General features: G+C 46.3%; 1 non-coding gene across 1 annotated transcript in view; it reads left to right on the top strand.

The window, feature by feature from the left end:
• Nucleotides 1-1,241: 1,241 nt before the first annotated feature.
• Nucleotides 1,242-19,369, top strand: part of LOC121561786 — a gene marked incomplete at its 3' end in the record, with an annotated part of 28,252 nt that continues 10,124 nt past the window's right edge. Inside the window, exons 1-5 of the transcript XR_006659785.1 lie at nt 1,242-1,417; nt 3,127-3,193; nt 3,325-3,432; nt 4,833-4,947; nt 5,397-5,503. This is a non-coding gene — a transcript (uncharacterized protein C7orf26 homolog). The remainder of the gene's footprint in view (nt 1,418-3,126; nt 3,194-3,324; nt 3,433-4,832; nt 4,948-5,396; nt 5,504-19,369) is intronic.

The following is a 19,369-nucleotide window of genomic DNA, read 5'->3' on the forward strand; positions in this document are numbered from 1 at the left end:
CCTTCTTCCTCTCCTCTCCCTGGTGTTCAACCTTCCCAAGTTCTCTCACGTCACCCCCTCCTCCGCACACTCCACTGGCTTCCAGTTGAAGCTCGCATCCGTTACAAGACCATGGTGCTTGCCTTTGGAGCAGCGAGAGGGAACGGCACCTCTGTACCTTCGGGCTCTGATCAGTCCCTACACCCAAACGAGGGCATTGCGTTCATCCACCTCTGGCCTGCTGGCTCCCTTCCTCTGCGGAAGCATAGTTCCCGCTCAGCCCAGTCAAAACTGTTCGCTGCCCTGGCACCCCAATGGTGGAACAAGCTCCCTCACGACGCCAGGACAGCGGAGTCACTCACCACCTTCCGGAGACATTTGAAACCCCACCTCTTTAAGGAATACCTGGGATAGGATAAAGCAATCCTTCTACCCCCCCACACACACAGCGGAGTCGCTCACCACCTTCCGGAGACATTTGAAACCCCACCTCTTTAAGGGAATACCTGGGATAGGATAAAGTAATCCTTCTACCCCCCAAAAAAAAATTTTGTAAAGTGGTTATCCCACTGGCTATAGGGTGAATGCATCAATTTGTGAGTCGCTCTGGACAAGAGCGTCTGCTAAATGACGTAAATGTGCCCTTGAGCAAGGCACTTAACCCTAATTGCTCCTGTAAGTCGCTCTGGATAAGAGCGTCTGCTAAATGACTAAAATGTAAAATGTAAATGTTGTCTCCTCTCCTTATTCCTCACAACTGAGAGCTGATTCCTAGCAGACGATGCTCTCACATATGAGAGGAGATGAACAGAGAGGAGAGAGAGGAGGAGAGCGCTGGCCTCAGACTATTAGTGTGTATTGTTGTGAATTGTTAGATACTACTGCACTGTTGGAGTTATGAACACAAGTATTTCCCTACACCAGCAATAACATCTGCTAAATATATGTATGGACCAATAAAATTTGATTTGATTTGAGATAAACCCATATATCCATTAGGTTAAGCAGCTAGCAGCATATTAGTCTCCACTAGAGGTAAAGTAATTTAAATGTAGAACTATCTGTCATCATACTCGGTGTGTTTTATGGTTCAGTACCAACTAACAGAAACAAACGTTGGATGCCGATAAATGCCATCAAAGAAGAAGAACTGAAACAAACGCGTTGTGACAGACAGGGTCCAGTTCTCCTCATGGGGTTTATCGGTTGGATGGGTTAGGGACAGGGTCCAGCTCTCCTCATGGGGTTTATCGGTTGGATGGGTTAGGGACAGTGTCCAGTTCTCCTCATGGGGTTTATCGGTTGGATGGGTTAGGGTTAGGTTAGGGACAGGGTCCAGCTCTCCTCCGCTTGCTGCTTGTACTTCATGGGCTTCCGTTGTTGAAAGTGTAAACAGTGGCGCATGCACTCTGTTGTTTTCAAATATCTCTCTTTCAAGGTAAGAAAGCGTTTATATATTAACTGCGTGACTCGGGTAGTTACACATACCCTTGCTACGTTGTAATATAGCAATCAACAGCAACCTTAGCTAGTTAGTTAGCTTCTGGGATACAAACAAACCGAGCATAGCTAGCCTCTTTCCGTGATTTGCTTGTTAAGCAGCTAGCTAGCTAAAGTAACCTCCTATGGTTTGCTTGTTAAGCAGCTAGCTAGCTAAAGTAACCTCCTATGGTTTGCTTGTTAAGCAGCTAGCTAACGTTAACCTCCTATGGTTTTCTTGTTAAGCAGCTAGCTAGCTAAAGTAACCTTCTGTGGTTTGCTTGTTAAGCAGCTAGCTAGCTAAAGTAACCTCCTATGGTTTGCTTGTTAAGCAGTTAGCTAGCTAACGTTAACCTCCTATGGTTCGCTTGTTAAGCAGCTACCGTTAGCCTCCTTCCATGGTTCGCTTGTTAAGCAGCTAACTAGGTACCGTTAGCCTCCCTCCATGGTTTGCTTGTTAAGCAGCTAACTAGGTACCGTTAGCCTCCTTCCGTGGTTCGCTTGTTAAGCAGCTAACTAGGTATCGTTAGCCTCCTTCCATGGTTTGCTTGTTAAGCAACTAACTAGGTACCGTTAGCCTCCTTCCATGGTTCGCTTGTTAAGCAGCTAACTAGGTATCGTTAGCCACCTTCCATGGTTCGCTTGTTAAGCAGCTAACTAGGTACCGTTAGCCTCCTTCCATGGTTCGCTTGTTAAGCAGCTAACTAGGTACCGTTAGCCTCCTTCCATGGTTCGCTTGTTAAGCAGCTAACTAGGTACCGTTAGCCTCCCTCCATGGTTTGCTTGTTAAGCAGCTAACTAGGTACCGCTAGCCTCCTTCCATGGTTCGCTTGTTAAGCAGCTAACTAGGTACCGTTAGCCTCCTTCCATGGTTCGCTTGTTAAGCAGCTAACTAGGTACCGTTAGCCTCCCTCCATGGTTTGCTTGTTAAGCAGCTAACTAGGTACCGTTAGCCTCCTTCCATGGTTCGCTTGTTAAGCAGCTAACTAGGTACCGTTAGCCTCCTTCCATGGTTCGCTTGTTAAGCAGCTAACTAGGTACCGTTAGCCTCCTTCCATGGTTCGCTTGTTAAGCAGCTAACTAGGTACCGTTAGCCTCCTTCCATGGTTTGCTTGTTAAGCAGCTAACTAGGTACCGTTAGCCTCCTTCCATGGTTTGCTTGTTAAGCAACTAACTAGGTACCGTTAGCCTCCTTCCATGGTTTGCTTGCTAGGCAGAGAGTACTGTAGTTTTGGGACACAACATCAGGAGTCTGTATATTGGTTGGACTGCCTTTTTATTTAGACCTTTTTGGGATGGCATTAATGACTACAGTTGTTTACCGACCGTATCTTCAGTATTAAGCTTGAAAAGCTGGTCAATGGGAAGTTGAATGGCTGCTTCCTGGGCATTAAGAAGAACCGCCATGTTCAACTTGTCCTGTAAGGCCAGATTCTGGTTCACTGCACCAGCTCCCCTGAGTGACGGCAGTCAGATACAGTAGGTAGCTAGCTAGCCAGGTGCAGCCAGTGGAGTTTTAAAGCCATGTTCCAGAGCGAGTTTATCAATGCTAGGCTTTGCTATGTTTGATCATTCTGGCATGTTTCGCGAAGATGCTGTTGAGTGTGGGTTTAGATGTGTAACGTTAACTGGGTGTGTGTAACAGTGTGTTCTGATGTGTTTTTTCAGGGACCTGATGATGAGTGATATGCGTCAGTCGTTGCTGCGTCGTGATGCCCTGAGCGCCGCTAAAGAGGTTCCAACCATGTCTGGATATTCAGCTGTCTGTTATTCAGCTGTCTGTTATTCAGCTGTCTGCTATTGTGTTGGAATGATTATTGGTTAGTTGGAGGTAGCCTAGTTATTGCTTATTAATGTGTGTTTCAGGTGCTGTACCATCTGGATATCTACCTGTCTGGGCAGGTACAGAATAGCCCCTCCCCCTCGGTGGACACGCCCACTCTGGAACTGGTGGAGGAGTTTATACTGCACAGGGTACCACCTTTATGCCCTGTCTCCATGGTTTCATACCACACACTCTTTAGGTTGCCTTTATGCCCTGTCTCCATGGTTTCGTACCACACACTCTTTAGGTTGCCTTTATGCCCTGTCTCCATGGTTTCATACCACACACTCTAGGTTGCCTTTATGCCCTGTCTCCATGGTTTCATACCACACACTCTTTAGGTTGCCTGTATGCCCTGTCTCCATGGTTTCATACCACACACTCTTTAGGTTGCCTTTATGTCCTGTCTCCATGGTTTCATACAACACACTCTTTAGGTTGCCTTTATGCCCTGTCTCCATGGTTTCATACCACACACTCTTTAGGTTGCCTTTATGTCCTGTCTCCATGGTTTCATACCACACACTCTTTAGGTTGCCTTTATGTCCTGTCTCCATGGTTTCATACCACACACTCTTTAGGTTGCCTTTATGTCCTGTCTCCATGGTTTCATACCACACACTCTTTAGGTTGCCTTTATGTCCTGTCTCCATGGTTTCATACCACACACTCTTTAGGTTGCCTTTATGCCCTGTCTCCATGGTTTCATACCACACACTCTTTAGGTTGCCTTTATGCCCTGTCTCCATGGTTTCATACCACACACTCTTTAGGTTGCCTTTATGCCCTGTCTCCATGGTTTCATACCACACACTCTTTAGGTTGCCTTTATGCCCTGTCTCCATGGTTTCATACCACACACTCTTTAGGTTGCCTTTATGTCCTGTCTCCATGGTTTCATACCACACACTCTTTAGGTTGCCTTTATGTCCTGTCTCCATGGTTTCATACCACACACTCTTTAGGTTGCCTTTATGTCCTGTCTCCATGGTTTCATACCACACACTCTTTAGGTTGCCTTTATGCCCTGTCTCCATGGTTTCATACCACACACTCTTTAGGTTGCCTTTATGCCCTGTCTCCATGGTTTCATACCACACACTCTTTAGGTTGCCTTTATGCCCTGTCTCCATGGTTTCATACCACACACTCTTTAGGTTGCCTTTATGCCCTGTCTCCATGGTTTCATACCACACACTCTTTAGGTTGCCTGTATGTCCTGTCTCCATGGTTTCATACCACACACTCTTTAGGTTGCCTGTATGCCCTGTCTCCATGGCTTCATACCACACACTCTTTAGGTTGCCTGTATGTCCTGTCTCCATGGTTTCATACCACACACTCTTTAGGTTGCCTTTATGTCCTGTCTCCATGGTTTCATACCACACACTCTTTGGGTTGCCTTTATGCCCTGTCTCCATGGTTTCATACCACACACTCTTTAGGTTGCCTGTATGTCCTGTCTCCATGGTTTCATACCACACACTCTTTAGGTTGCCTGTATGCCCTGTCTCCATGGTTTCATAACTGTTTGGTTGTATGTGTGTAGAGGATGAGTGCGTTACAGGAGCTGCAGCTGTTGGAGATCATGTGCAGCTGTTTCCAGGAACAGAGTCGAGACGCTGTGAGACAACTCATCTTCTCTGCCCTGTTCACTCTACAAGGTGTGGGTCTGTCTTCAGTGTGTGTGTGTCTTCAGTGTGTGTGTGTGTGTGTGTCTTCAGTGTGTGTGTGTCTTCAGTGTGTGTGTGTGTGTGTCTTCAGTGTGTGTGTGTGTGTGTCTTCAGTGTGTGTGTGTGTCTTCAGTGTGTGTGTGTGTCTTCAGTGTGTGTCTTCAGTGTGTCTTCAGTGTGTGTGTGTCTTCAGTGTGTGTGTCTTCAGTGTGTGTATTTGTTCAGTGTGTGTGTCTGTCTTCAGTGTGTGTCTTCAGTGTGTGTGTGTGTCTTCAGTGTGTGTATTTGTTCAGTGTGTGTGTCTGTCTTCAGTGTGTGTCTTCAGTGTGTGTGTGTGTCTTGAGTGTGTGTATTTGTTCAGTGTGTGTGTGTCTTCAGTGTGTGTCTTCTGTGTTCAAGTTTTATTGAAGCTGTGTTTTACTTCTCCTTCTGTCGCCAAGGTAACCAGGCTGACGAGAGTCGCATGGCGTTGCTAGGCAAGCTAGTCTCCATGGCGATCGCTGTGGGCAGGGTCCCCATCCTGCAGTGTGCTGCTACCTGGTTACAGGTTAGAACACACCTTCACTTAACATGGACAGGGCAAGTCTATGGAGGGATTTCAGTGATACCTTCACTTAACATGGACAGGGCAAGTCTATGGAGGGATTTCAGTGATACCTTCACTTAACATGGACAGGGCAAGTCTATGGAGGGATTTCAGAACACACACCTTCACTTAACATGGACAGGGCAAGTCTATGGAGGGATTTCAGTGGTACCTTCACTTAACATGGACAGGGCAAGTCTATGGAGGGATTTCAAAACACACACCTTCACTTAACATGGACAGGGCAAGTCTATGGAGGGATTTCAGTGGTACCTTCACTCAACATGGACAGGGCAAGTCTATGGAGGGATTTCAGTGGTACCTTCACTCAACATGGACAGGGCAAGTCTATGGAGGGATTTCAGTGATACCTTCACTTAACATGGACAGGGCAAGTCTATGGAGGGATTTCAGAACACACACCTTCACTTAACATGGACAGGGCAAGTCTATGGAGGGATTTCAGTGGTACTTTCACTCAACATGGACAGGGCAAGTCTATGGAGGGATTTCAGTGGTACCTTCACTTAACATGGACAGGGCAAGTCTATGGAGGGATTTCAGTGGTACCTTCACTTAACATGGACAGGGCAAGTCTATGGAGGGATTTCAGTGATACCTTCACTTAACATGGACAGGGCAAGTCTATGGAGGGATTTCAGTGATACCTTCACTTAACATGGACAGGGGCAAGTCTATGGAGGGATTTCAGTGGTACCTTCACTTAACATGGACAGGGCAAGTCTATGGAGGGATTTCAGTGGTACCTTCACTTAACATGGACAGGGCAAGTCTATGGAGGGATTTCAGAACACACACCTTCACTTAACATGGACAGGGCAAGTCTATGGAGGGATTTCAGTGGTACCTTCACTTAACATGGACAGGGCAAGTCTATGGAGGGATTTCAGAACACACACCTTCACTTAACATGGACAGGGCAAGTCTATGGAGGGATTTCAGTGGTACCTTCACTCAACATGGACAGGGCAAGTCTATGGAGGGATTTCAGTGGTACCTTCACTCAACATGGACAGGGCAAGTCTATGGAGGGATTTCAGAACACACACCTTCACTTAACATGGACAGGGCAAGTCTATGGAGGGATTTCAGTGGTACCTTCACTCAACATGGACAGGGCAAGTCTATGGAGGGATTTCAGTGGTACCTTCACTTAACATGGACAGGGCAAGTCTATGGAGGGATTTCAGTGGTACCTTCACTTAACATGGACAGGGCAAGTCTATGGAGGGATTTCAGTGATACCTTCACTTAACATGGACAGGGCAAGTCTATGGAGGGATTTCAAAACACACACCTTCACTTAACATGGACAGGGCAAGTCTATGGAGGGATTTCAGTGGTACCTTCACTTAACATGGACAGGGCAAGTCTATGGAGGGATTTCAGTGGTACCTTCACTTAACATGGACAGGGCAAGTCTATGGAGGGATTTCAGTGATACCTTCACTTAACATGGACAGGGCAAGTCTATGGAGGGATTTCAGTGGTACCTTCACTTAACATGGACAGGGCAAGTCTATGGAGGGATTTCAGTGGTACCTTCACTTAACATGGACAGGGCAAGTCTATGGAGGGATTTCAGAACACACACCTTCACTTAACATGGACAGGGCAAGTCTATGGAGGGATTTCAGTGGTACCTTCACTTAACATGGACAGGGCAAGTCTATGGAGGGATTTCAGTGGTACCTTCACTTAACATGGACAGGGCAAGTCTATGGAGGGATTTCAGTGGTACCTTCACTTAACATGGACAGGGCAAGTCTATGGAGGGATTTCAGTGATACCTTCACTTAACATGGACAGGGCAAGTCTATGGAGGGATTTCAGTGGTACCTTCACTTAACATGGACAGGGCAAGTCTATGGAGGGATTTCAGTGGTACCTTCACTTAACATGGACAGGGCAAGTCTATGGAGGGATTTCAGTGGTACCTTCACTTAACATGGACAGGGCAAGTCTATGGAGGGATTTCAGTGGTACCTTCACTTAACATGGACAGGGCAAGTCTATGGAGGGATTTCAGTGGTACCTTCACTTAACATGGACAGGGCAAGTCTATGGAGGGATTTCAGTGGTACCTTCACTTAACATGGACAGGGCAAGTCTATGGAGGGATTTCAGTGGTACCTTCACTTAACATGGACAGGGCAAGTCTATGGAGGGATTTCAGAACACACACCTTCACTTAACATGGACAGGTCAAGTCTATGGAGGGATTTCAGTGACACCTTCACTTAACATGGACAGGGCAAGTCTATGGAGGGATTTCAGTGGTACCTTCACTTAACATGGACAGGGCAAGTCTATGGAGGGATTTCAGTGGTACCTTCACTTAACATGGACAGGGCAAGTCTATGGAGGGATTTCAGTGATACCTTCACTTAACATGGACAGGGCAAGTCTATGGAGGGATTTCAGAACACACACCTTCACTTAACATGGACAGGGCAAGTCTATGGAGGGATTTCAGTGGTACCTTCACTTAACATGGACAGGGCAAGTCTATGGAGGGATTTCAGAACACACACCTTCACTTAACATGGACAGGGCAAGTCTATGGAGGGATTTCAGAACACATACCTTCACTTAACATGGACAGGGAAAGTCTATGGAGGGATTTCAGTGACACCTTCACTTAACATGGACAGGGCAAGTCTATGGAGGGATTTCAGAACACATACCTTCACTTAACATGGACAGGGAAAGTCTATGGAGGGATTTCAGTGACACCTTCACTTAACATGGACAGGGCAAGTCTATGGAGGGATTTCAGAACACATACCTTCACTTAACATGGACAGGGCAAGTCTATGGAGGGATTTCAGTGACACCTTCACTTAACATGGACAGGGCAAGTCTATGGAGGGATTTCAGAACACACACCTTCACTTAACATGGACAGGGCAAGTCTATGGAGGGATTTCAGTGATACCTTCACTTAACATGGACAGGGCAAGTCTATGGAGGGATTTCAGTGATACCTTCACTTAACATGGACAGGGCAAGTCTATGGAGGGATTTCAGTGATACCTTCACTTAACATGGACAGGGCAAGTCTATGGAGGGATTTCAGAACACACACCTTCACTTAACATGGACAGGGCAAGTCTATGGAGGGATTTCAGTTGTACCTTCACTTAACATGGACAGGGCAAGTCTATGGAGGGATTTCAGTGATACCTTCACTTAACATGGACAGGGCAAGTCTATGGAGGGATTTCAGTGATACCTTCACTTAACATGGACAGGGCAAGTCTATGGAGGGATTTCAGTGATACCTTCACTTAACATGGACAGGGCAAGTCTATGGAGGGATTTCAGTGATACCTTCACTTAACATGGACAGGGCAAGTCTATGGAGGGATTTCAGAACACACACCTTCACTTAACATGGACAGGGCAAGTCTATGGAGGGATTTCAGTGGTACCTTCACTCAACATGGACAGGGCAAGTCTATGGAGGGATTTCAGTGGTACCTTCACTTAACATGGACAGGGCAAGTCTATGGAGGGATTTCAGTGGTACCTTCACTTAACATGGACAGGGCAAGTCTATGGAGGGATTTCAGTGATACCTTCACTTAACATGGACAGGGCAAGTCTATGGAGGGATTTCAGTGATACCTTCACTTAACATGGACAGGGGCAAGTCTATGGAGGGATTTCAGTGGTACCTTCACTTAACATGGACAGGGCAAGTCTATGGAGGGATTTCAGTGGTACCTTCACTTAACATGGACAGGGCAAGTCTATGGAGGGATTTCAGAACACACACCTTCACTTAACATGGACAGGGCAAGTCTATGGAGGGATTTCAGTGGTACCTTCACTTAACATGGACAGGGCAAGTCTATGGAGGGATTTCAGAACACACACCTTCACTTAACATGGACAGGGCAAGTCTATGGAGGGATTTCAGTGGTACCTTCACTCAACATGGACAGGGCAAGTCTATGGAGGGATTTCAGTGGTACCTTCACTCAACATGGACAGGGCAAGTCTATGGAGGGATTTCAGAACACACACCTTCACTTAACATGGACAGGGCAAGTCTATGGAGGGATTTCAGTGGTACCTTCACTCAACATGGACAGGGCAAGTCTATGGAGGGATTTCAGTGGTACCTTCACTTAACATGGACAGGGCAAGTCTATGGAGGGATTTCAGTGGTACCTTCACTTAACATGGACAGGGCAAGTCTATGGAGGGATTTCAGTGATACCTTCACTTAACATGGACAGGGCAAGTCTATGGAGGGATTTCAGAACACACACCTTCACTTAACATGGACAGGGCAAGTCTATGGAGGGATTTCAGTGGTACCTTCACTTAACATGGACAGGGCAAGTCTATGGAGGGATTTCAGTGGTACCTTCACTTAACATGGACAGGGCAAGTCTATGGAGGGATTTCAGTGATACCTTCACTTAACATGGACAGGGCAAGTCTATGGAGGGATTTCAGTGGTACCTTCACTTAACATGGACAGGGCAAGTCTATGGAGGGATTTCAGTGGTACCTTCACTTAACATGGACAGGGCAAGTCTATGGAGGGATTTCAGAACACACACCTTCACTTAACATGGACAGGGCAAGTCTATGGAGGGATTTCAGTGGTACCTTCACTTAACATGGACAGGGCAAGTCTATGGAGGGATTTCAGTGGTACCTTCACTTAACATGGACAGGGCAAGTCTATGGAGGGATTTCAGTGATACCTTCACTTAACATGGACAGGGCAAGTCTATGGAGGGATTTCAGTGATACCTTCACTTAACATGGACAGGGCAAGTCTATGGAGGGATTTCAGTGGTACCTTCACTTAACATGGACAGGGCAAGTCTATGGAGGGATTTCAGTGGTACCTTCACTTAACATGGACAGGGCAAGTCTATGGAGGGATTTCAGTGGTACCTTCACTTAACATGGACAGGGCAAGTCTATGGAGGGATTTCAGTGGTACCTTCACTTAACATGGACAGGGCAAGTCTATGGAGGGATTTCAGTGGTACCTTCACTTAACATGGACAGGGCAAGTCTATGGAGGGATTTCAGTGGTACCTTCACTTAACATGGACAGGGCAAGTCTATGGAGGGATTTCAGTGGTACCTTCACTTAACATGGACAGGGCAAGTCTATGGAGGGATTTCAGAACACACACCTTCACTTAACATGGACAGGGCAAGTCTATGGAGGGATTTCAGTGACACCTTCACTTAACATGGACAGGGCAAGTCTATGGAGGGATTTCAGTGGTACCTTCACTTAACATGGACAGGGCAAGTCTATGGAGGGATTTCAGTGGTACCTTCACTTAACATGGACAGGGCAAGTCTATGGAGGGATTTCAGTGATACCTTCACTTAACATGGACAGGGCAAGTCTATGGAGGGATTTCAGAACACACACCTTCACTTAACATGGACAGGGCAAGTCTATGGAGGGATTTCAGTGATACCTTCACTTAACATGGACAGGGCAAGTCTATGGAGGGATTTCAGAACACACACCTTCACTTAACATGGACAGGGCAAGTCTATGGAGGGATTTCAGAACACATACCTTCACTTAACATGGACAGGGCAAGTCTATGGAGGGATTTCAGTGACACCTTCACTTAACATGGACAGGGCAAGTCTATGGAGGGATTTCAGAACTCGTACCTTCACTTAACATGGACAGGGCAAGTCTATGGAGGGATTTCAGTGACACCTTCACTTAACATGGACAGGGCAAGTCTATGGAGGGATTTCAGAACACATACCTTCACTTAACATGGACAGGGCAAGTCTATGGAGGGATTTCAGTGACACCTTCACTTAACATGGACAGGGCAAGTCTATGGAGGGATTTCAGAACATATAGCTTCACTTAACATGGACAGGGCAAGTCTATGGAGGGATTTCAGTGATACCTTCACTTAACATGGACAGGGCAAGTCTATGGAGGGATTTCAGAACACACACCTTCACTTAACATGGACAGGGCAAGTCTATGGAGGGATTTCAGAACACACACCTTCACTTAACATGGACAGGGCAAGTCTATGGAGGGATTTCAGTGATACCTTCACTTAACATGGACAGGGCAAGTCTATGGAGGGATTTCAGTGATACCTTCACTTAACATGGACAGGGCAAGTCTATGGAGGGATTTCAGAACACACACCTTCACTTAACATGGACAGGGCAAGTCTATGGAGGGATTTCAGTGATACCTTCACTTAACATGGACAGGGCAAGTCTATGGAGGGATTTCAGTGATACCTTCACTTAACATGGACAGGGCAAGTCTATGGAGGGATTTCAGTGATACCTTCACTTAACATGGACAGGGCAAGTCTATGGAGGGATTTCAGAACACACACCTTCACTTAACATGGACAGGGCAAGTCTATGGAGGGATTTCAGATGATACCTTCACTTAACATGGACAGGGCAAGTCTATGGAGGGATTTCAGTGATACCTTCACTTAACATGGACAGGGCAAGTCTATGGAGGGATTTCAGAACACACACCTTCACTTAACATGGACAGGGCAAGTCTATGGAGGGATTTCAGCTGATACCTTCACTTAACATGGACAGGGCAAGTCTATGGAGGGATTTCAGTGATACCTTCACTTAACATGGACAGGGCAAGTCTATGGAGGGATTTCAGTGATACCTTCACTTAACATGGACAGGGCAAGTCTATGGAGGGATTTCAGAACACACACCTTCACTTAACATGGACAGGGCAAGTCTATGGAGGGATTTCAGTGGTACCTTCACTTAACATGGACAGGGCAAGTCTATGGAGGGATTTCAGTGATACCTTCACTTAACATGGACAGGGCAAGTCTATGGAGGGATTTCAGTGATACCTTCACTTAACATGGACAGGGCAAGTCTATGGAGGGATTTCAGTGATACCTTCACTTAACATGGACAGGGCAAGTCTATGGAGGGATTTCAGTGATACCTTCACTTAACATGGACAGGGCAAGTCTATGGAGGGATTTCAGTGATACCTTCACTTAACATGGACAGGGCAAGTCTATGGAGGGATTTCAGAAAACACCTTCACTTAACATGGACAGGGCAAGTCTATGGAGGGATTTCAGAACACACCTTCACTTAACATGGACAGGGCAAGTCTATGGAGGGATTTCAGTGATACTTTCACTTAACATGGACAGGGCAAGTCTATGGAGGGATTTCAGTGGTACCTTCACTTAACATGGACAGGGCAAGTCTATGGAGGGATTTCAGAACACACACCTTCACTTAACATGGACAGGGCAAGTCTATGGAGGGATTTCAGTGGTACCTTCACTTAACATGGACAGGGCAAGTCTATGGAGGGATTTCAGTGGTACCTTCACTTAACATGGACAGGGCAAGTCTATGGAGGGATTTCAGTGATACCTTCACTTAACATGGACAGGGCAAGTCTATGGAGGGATTTCAGAACACACACCTTCACTTAACATGGACAGGGCAAGTCTATGGAGGGATTTCAGTGGTACCTTCACTTAACATGGACAGGGCAAGTCTATGGAGGGATTTCAGAACACACACCTTCACTTAACATGGACAGGGCAAGTCTATGGAGGGATTTCAGTGGTACCTTCACTTAACATGGACAGGGCAAGTCTATGGAGGGATTTCAGTGGTACCTTCACTTAACATGGACAGGGCAAGTCTATGGAGGGATTTCAGTGGTACCTTCACTTAACATGGACAGGGCAAGTCTATGGAGGGATTTCAGTGATACCTTCACTTAACATGGACAGGGCAAGTCTATGGAGGGATTTCAGTGGTACCTTCACTTAACATGGACAGGGCAAGTCTATGGAGGGATTTCAGTGGTACCTTCACTTAACATGGACAGGGCAAGTCTATGGAGGGATTTCAGTGGTACCTTCACTTAACATGGACAGGGCAAGTCTATGGAGGGATTTCAGTGGTACCTTCACTTAACATGGACAGGGCAAGTCTATGGAGGGATTTCAGTGGTACCTTCACTTAACATGGACAGGGCAAGTCTATGGAGGGATTTCAGTGGTACCTTCACTTAACATGGACAGGGCAAGTCTATGGAGGGATTTCAGTGGTACCTTCACTTAACATGGACAGGGCAAGTCTATGGAGGGATTTCAGAACACACACCTTCACTTAACATGGACAGGTCAAGTCTATGGAGGGATTTCAGTGACACCTTCACTTAACATGGACAGGGCAAGTCTATGGAGGGATTTCAGTGGTACCTTCACTTAACATGGACAGGGCAAGTCTATGGAGGGATTTCAGTGGTACCTTCACTTAACATGGACAGGGCAAGTCTATGGAGGGATTTCAGTGATACCTTCACTTAACATGGACAGGGCAAGTCTATGGAGGGATTTCAGAACACACACCTTCACTTAACATGGACAGGGCAAGTCTATGGAGGGATTTCAGTGGTACCTTCACTTAACATGGACAGGGCAAGTCTATGGAGGGATTTCAGAACACACACCTTCACTTAACATGGACAGGGCAAGTCTATGGAGGGATTTCAGAACACATACCTTCACTTAACATGGACAGGGAAAGTCTATGGAGGGATTTCAGTGACACCTTCACTTAACATGGACAGGGCAAGTCTATGGAGGGATTTCAGAACACATACCTTCACTTAACATGGACAGGGAAAGTCTATGGAGGGATTTCAGTGACACCTTCACTTAACATGGACAGGGCAAGTCTATGGAGGGATTTCAGAACACATACCTTCACTTAACATGGACAGGGCAAGTCTATGGAGGGATTTCAGTGACACCTTCACTTAACATGGACAGGGCAAGTCTATGGAGGGATTTCAGAACACATACCTTCACTTAACATGGACAGGGGCAAGTCTATGGAGGGATTTCAGTGGTACCTTCACTTAACATGGACAGGGCAAGTCTATGGAGGGATTTCAGAACACACACCTTCACTTAACATGGACAGGGCAAGTCTATGGAGGGATTTCAGAACTCACACCTTCACTTAACATGGACAGGGCAAGTCTATGGAGGGATTTCAGTGATACCTTCACTTAACATGGACAGGGCAAGTCTATGGAGGGATTTCAGTGATACCTTCACTTAACATGGACAGGGCAAGTCTATGGAGGGATTTCAGAACACACACCTTCACTTAACATGGACAGGGCAAGTCTATGGAGGGATTTCAGTGATACCTTCACTTAACATGGACAGGGCAAGTCTATGGAGGGATTTCAGTGATACCTTCACTTAACATGGACAGGGCAAGTCTATGGAGGGATTTCAGTGATACCTTCACTTAACATGGACAGGGCAAGTCTATGGAGGGATTTCAGAACACACACCTTCACTTAACATGGACAGGGCAAGTCTATGGAGGGATTTCAGTTGTACCTTCACTTAACATGGACAGGGCAAGTCTATGGAGGGATTTCAGTGATACCTTCACTTAACATGGACAGGGCAAGTCTATGGAGGGATTTCAGTGATACCTTCACTTAACATGGACAGGGCAAGTCTATGGAGGGATTTCAGTGATACCTTCACTTAACATGGACAGGGCAAGTCTATGGAGGGATTTCAGTGATACCTTCACTTAACATGGACAGGGCAAGTCTATGGAGGGATTTCAGTGATACCTTCACTTAACATGGACAGGGCAAGTCTATGGAGGGATTTCAGAACACACACCTTCACTTAACATGGACAGGGCAAGTCTATGGAGGGATTTCAGAACACACACCTTCACTTAACATGGACAGGTCAAGTCTATGGAGGGATTTCAGTGATACTTTCACTTAACATGGACAGGGCAAGTCTATGGAGGGATTTCAGTGATACCTTCACTTAACATGGACAGGGCAAGTCTATGGAGGGATTTCAGAACACACACCTTCACTTAACATGGACAGGGCAAGTCTATGGAGGGATTTCAGTGATACTTTCACTTAACATGGACAGGGCAAGTCTATGGAGGGATTTCAGTGCTACCTTCACTTAACATGGACAGGTCAAGTCTATGGAGGGATTTCAGTGATACCTTCACTTAACATGGACAGGGCAAGTCTATGGAGGGATTTCAGTGGTACCTTCACTTAACATGGACAGGGGCAAGTCTATGGAGGGATTTCAGTGATACCTTCACTTAACATGGACAGGGCAAGTCTATGGAGGGATTTCAGAACACACACCTTCACTTAACATGGACAGGGCAAGTCTATGGAGGGATTTCAGAACACACACCTTCACTTAACATGGACAGGGCAAGTCTATGGAGGGATTTCAGTGATACCTTCACTTAACATGGACAGGGCAAGTCTATGGAGGGATTTCAGTGATACCTTCACTTAACATGGACAGGGCAAGTCTATGGAGGGATTTCAGTGGTACCTTCACTTAAAATGGATAGGGCAAGTCTATGGAGGGATTTCAGTGGTACCTTCACTTAACATGGACAGGGCAAGTCTATGGAGGGATTTCAGTGATACCTTCACTTAACATGGACAGGGCAAGTCTATGGAGGGATTTCAGTGGTACCTTCACTTAACATGGACAGGGCAAGTCTATGGAGGGATTTCAGTGATACCTTCACTTAACATGGACAGGGCAAGTCTATGGAGGGATTTCAGAACACACACCTTCACTTAACATGGACAGGGCAAGTCTATGGAGGGATTTCAGAACACACACCTTCACTTAACATGGACAGGGCAAGTCTATGGAGGGATTTCAGTGGTACCTTCACTTAACATGGACAGGGCAAGTCTATGGAGGGATTTCAGAACACACACCTTCACTTAACATGGACAGGGCAAGTCTATGGAGGGATTTCAGTGATACCTTCACTTAACATGGACAGGGCAAGTCTATGGAGGGATTTCAGTGGTACCTTCACTTAACATGGACAGGGCAAGTCTATGGAGGGATTTCAGTGGTACCTTCACTTAACATGGACAGGGCAAGTCTATGGAGGGATTTCAGTGGTAACTTCACTTAACATGGACAGGGCAAGTCTATGGAGGGATTTCAGTGGTACCTTCACTTAACATGGACAGGGCAAGTCTATGGAGGGATTTCAGTGGTACCTTCACTTAACATGGACAGGGCAAGTCTATGGAGGGATTTCAGAACACACACCTTCACTTAACATGGACAGGGGCAAGTCTATGGAGGGATTTCAGTGGTACCTTCACTTAACATGGACAGGGCAAGTCTATGGAGGGATTTCAGTGGTACCTTCACTTAACATGGACAGGGCAAGTCTATGGAGGGATTTCAGTGATACCTTCACTTAACATGGACAGGGCAAGTCTATGGAGGGATTTCAGAACACACACCTTCACTTAACATGGACAGGGGCAAGTCTATGGAGGGATTTCAGTGGTACCTTCACTTAACATGGACAGGGCAAGTCTATGGAGGGATTTCAGTGCCAACAAATTGTATTTCAATTCCATAAGGTTGTATTTCATTCCATAGGTTATTATCAATAAAACATCCCAATGCGGTGCAGAGTGTTCGATTTGGCTGCTGGGGGTCAAGGAGAACCCTCAGCTCTGCTAACACCATTGACAACTGCTTGCTGTTTTCAAGGGATTGTTAAATAAATGTTAACTATTTGGTTTTAATATCATCACCTTGAAGAGCATAGTCAGAACTACACATTTCAGATTATTCCACATTTAGCTCCATCATCAGTTATACAGAAAGTAACTGCATGCTTTTCATGATCAGTAAACATCAATTGATCATGTAGGTTCAGATACATGAGGGTAGCCTATCCATTTGGCATGTTTGCTTAGCTAGCTAGCTACATGTCATTTAGCTTGCTTCATCAGAAGAAAGAGCTTGACATCGGCAAGTCCTCGTCCTGGTAAAGTTGTCAGTCAGACTAACGTTACTGTCATAACCACTATAGATGGAAAGCAATTCAATTTGTTTTGGATATAGCCATCTAGTTTATCCCCTGAAAGTTAGCTTGTTAACTAGCCGTATTGACCTGTTATTACCTAGCTAGCCGTATTGACCTGCTATTACCTGGCTAGCCGTATTGACCTGCTATTACCTGGCTAGCCGTATTGACCTGCTATTACCTAGCTAGCCGTATTGACCTGCTATTACCTGGCTAGCCGTATTGACCTGCTATTACCTGGCTAGCCGTATTGACCTGCTATTACCTGGCTAGCCGTATTGACCTGTTATTACCTGGCTAGCCGTATTGACCTGTTATTACCTGGCTAGCCGTATTGACCTGCTATTACCTGGCTAGCCGTATTGACCTGCTATGACCTGGCTAGCCGTATTGACCTGCTATGACCTGCTATTACCTGGCTAGCCGTATTGACCTGCTATGACCTGCTATTACCTGGCTAGCCGTATTGACCTGCTATTACCTGGCTAGCCGTATTGACCTGCTATGACCTGCTATTACCTGGCTAGCCGTATTGACCTGCTATGACCTGCTATTACCTGGCTAGCCGTATTGACCTGCTATGACCTGCTATGACCTGGCTAGCCGTATTGACCTGCTATGACCTGCTATTACCTGGCTAGCCGTATTGACCTGCTATGACCTGCTATTACCTGGCTAGCCGTATTGACCTGCTATGACCTGGCTAGCCGTATTGACCTGCTATGACCTGCTATTACCTGGCTAGCCGTATTGACCTGCTATGACCTGCTATTACCTGGCTAGCCGTATTGACCTGCTATGACCTGCTATTACCTGGCTAGCCGTATTGACGTGACCTGCTATTACCTGGCTAGCCGTATTGACCTGCTATGACCTGCTATGACCTGGCTAGCCGTATTGACCTGCTATGACCTGCTATTACCTGGCTAGCCGTATTGACCTGCTATGACCTGCTATTACCTGGCTAGCCATATTGACCTGCTATGACCTGCTATTACCTGGCTAGCCGTATTGACCTGCTATGACCTGCTATTACCTGGCTAGCCGTATTGACCTGCTATGACCTGCTATTACCTGGCTAGCCGTATTGACCTGCTATGACCTGCTATTACCTGGCTAGCCGTATTGACCTGCTATGACCTGCTATTACCTGGCTAGCCGTATTGACCTGCTATGACCTGCTATTACCTGGCTAGCCGTATTGACCTGCTATGACCTGCTATTACCTGGCTAGCCGTATTGACCTGCTATGACCTGCTATTACCCTGGCTAGCCGTATTGACCTGCTATGACCTGCTATTACCTGGCTAGCCGTATTGACCTGCTATGACCTGCTATTACCTGGCTAGCCGTATTGACCTGCTATGACCTGCTATTACCTGGCTAGCCGTATTGACCTGCTATGACCTGCTATTACCTGGCTAGCCGTATTGACCTGCTATTACCTGGCTAGCCGTATTGACCTGCTATTACCTGGCTAGCGTATTGACCTGCTATGACCTGCTATTACCTGGCTAGCAACACTGACCTGAACAGGAGAACGTTGGCCATTTATGTGACTGCCTCTTATCAGTGTTGGCTGTCAGCTGTCTGGCAGCTAGAGAACTTCCTCTTATCAGTGTTGGCTGTCAGCTGTCTGGCAGCTAGAGAACTTCCTCTTATCAGTGTTGGCTGTCAGCTGTCTGGCAGCTAGAGAACTTCCTCTTATCAGTGTTGGCTGTCTGGCTGCTAGAGAACTTCCTCTTATCAGTGTTGGCTGTCAGCTGTCTGGCTGCTAGAGAACTTCCTCTTATCAGTGTTGGCTGTCAGCTGTTTGGCAGCTAGAGAACTTCCTCTTATCAGTGTTGGCTGTCAGCTGTCTGGCAGCTAGAG

Source organism: Coregonus clupeaformis, unplaced genomic scaffold, assembly GCF_020615455.1.
Source record: "Coregonus clupeaformis isolate EN_2021a unplaced genomic scaffold, ASM2061545v1 scaf1720, whole genome shotgun sequence".
Lineage (NCBI taxonomy): Eukaryota > Metazoa > Chordata > Actinopteri > Salmoniformes > Salmonidae > Coregonus > Coregonus clupeaformis.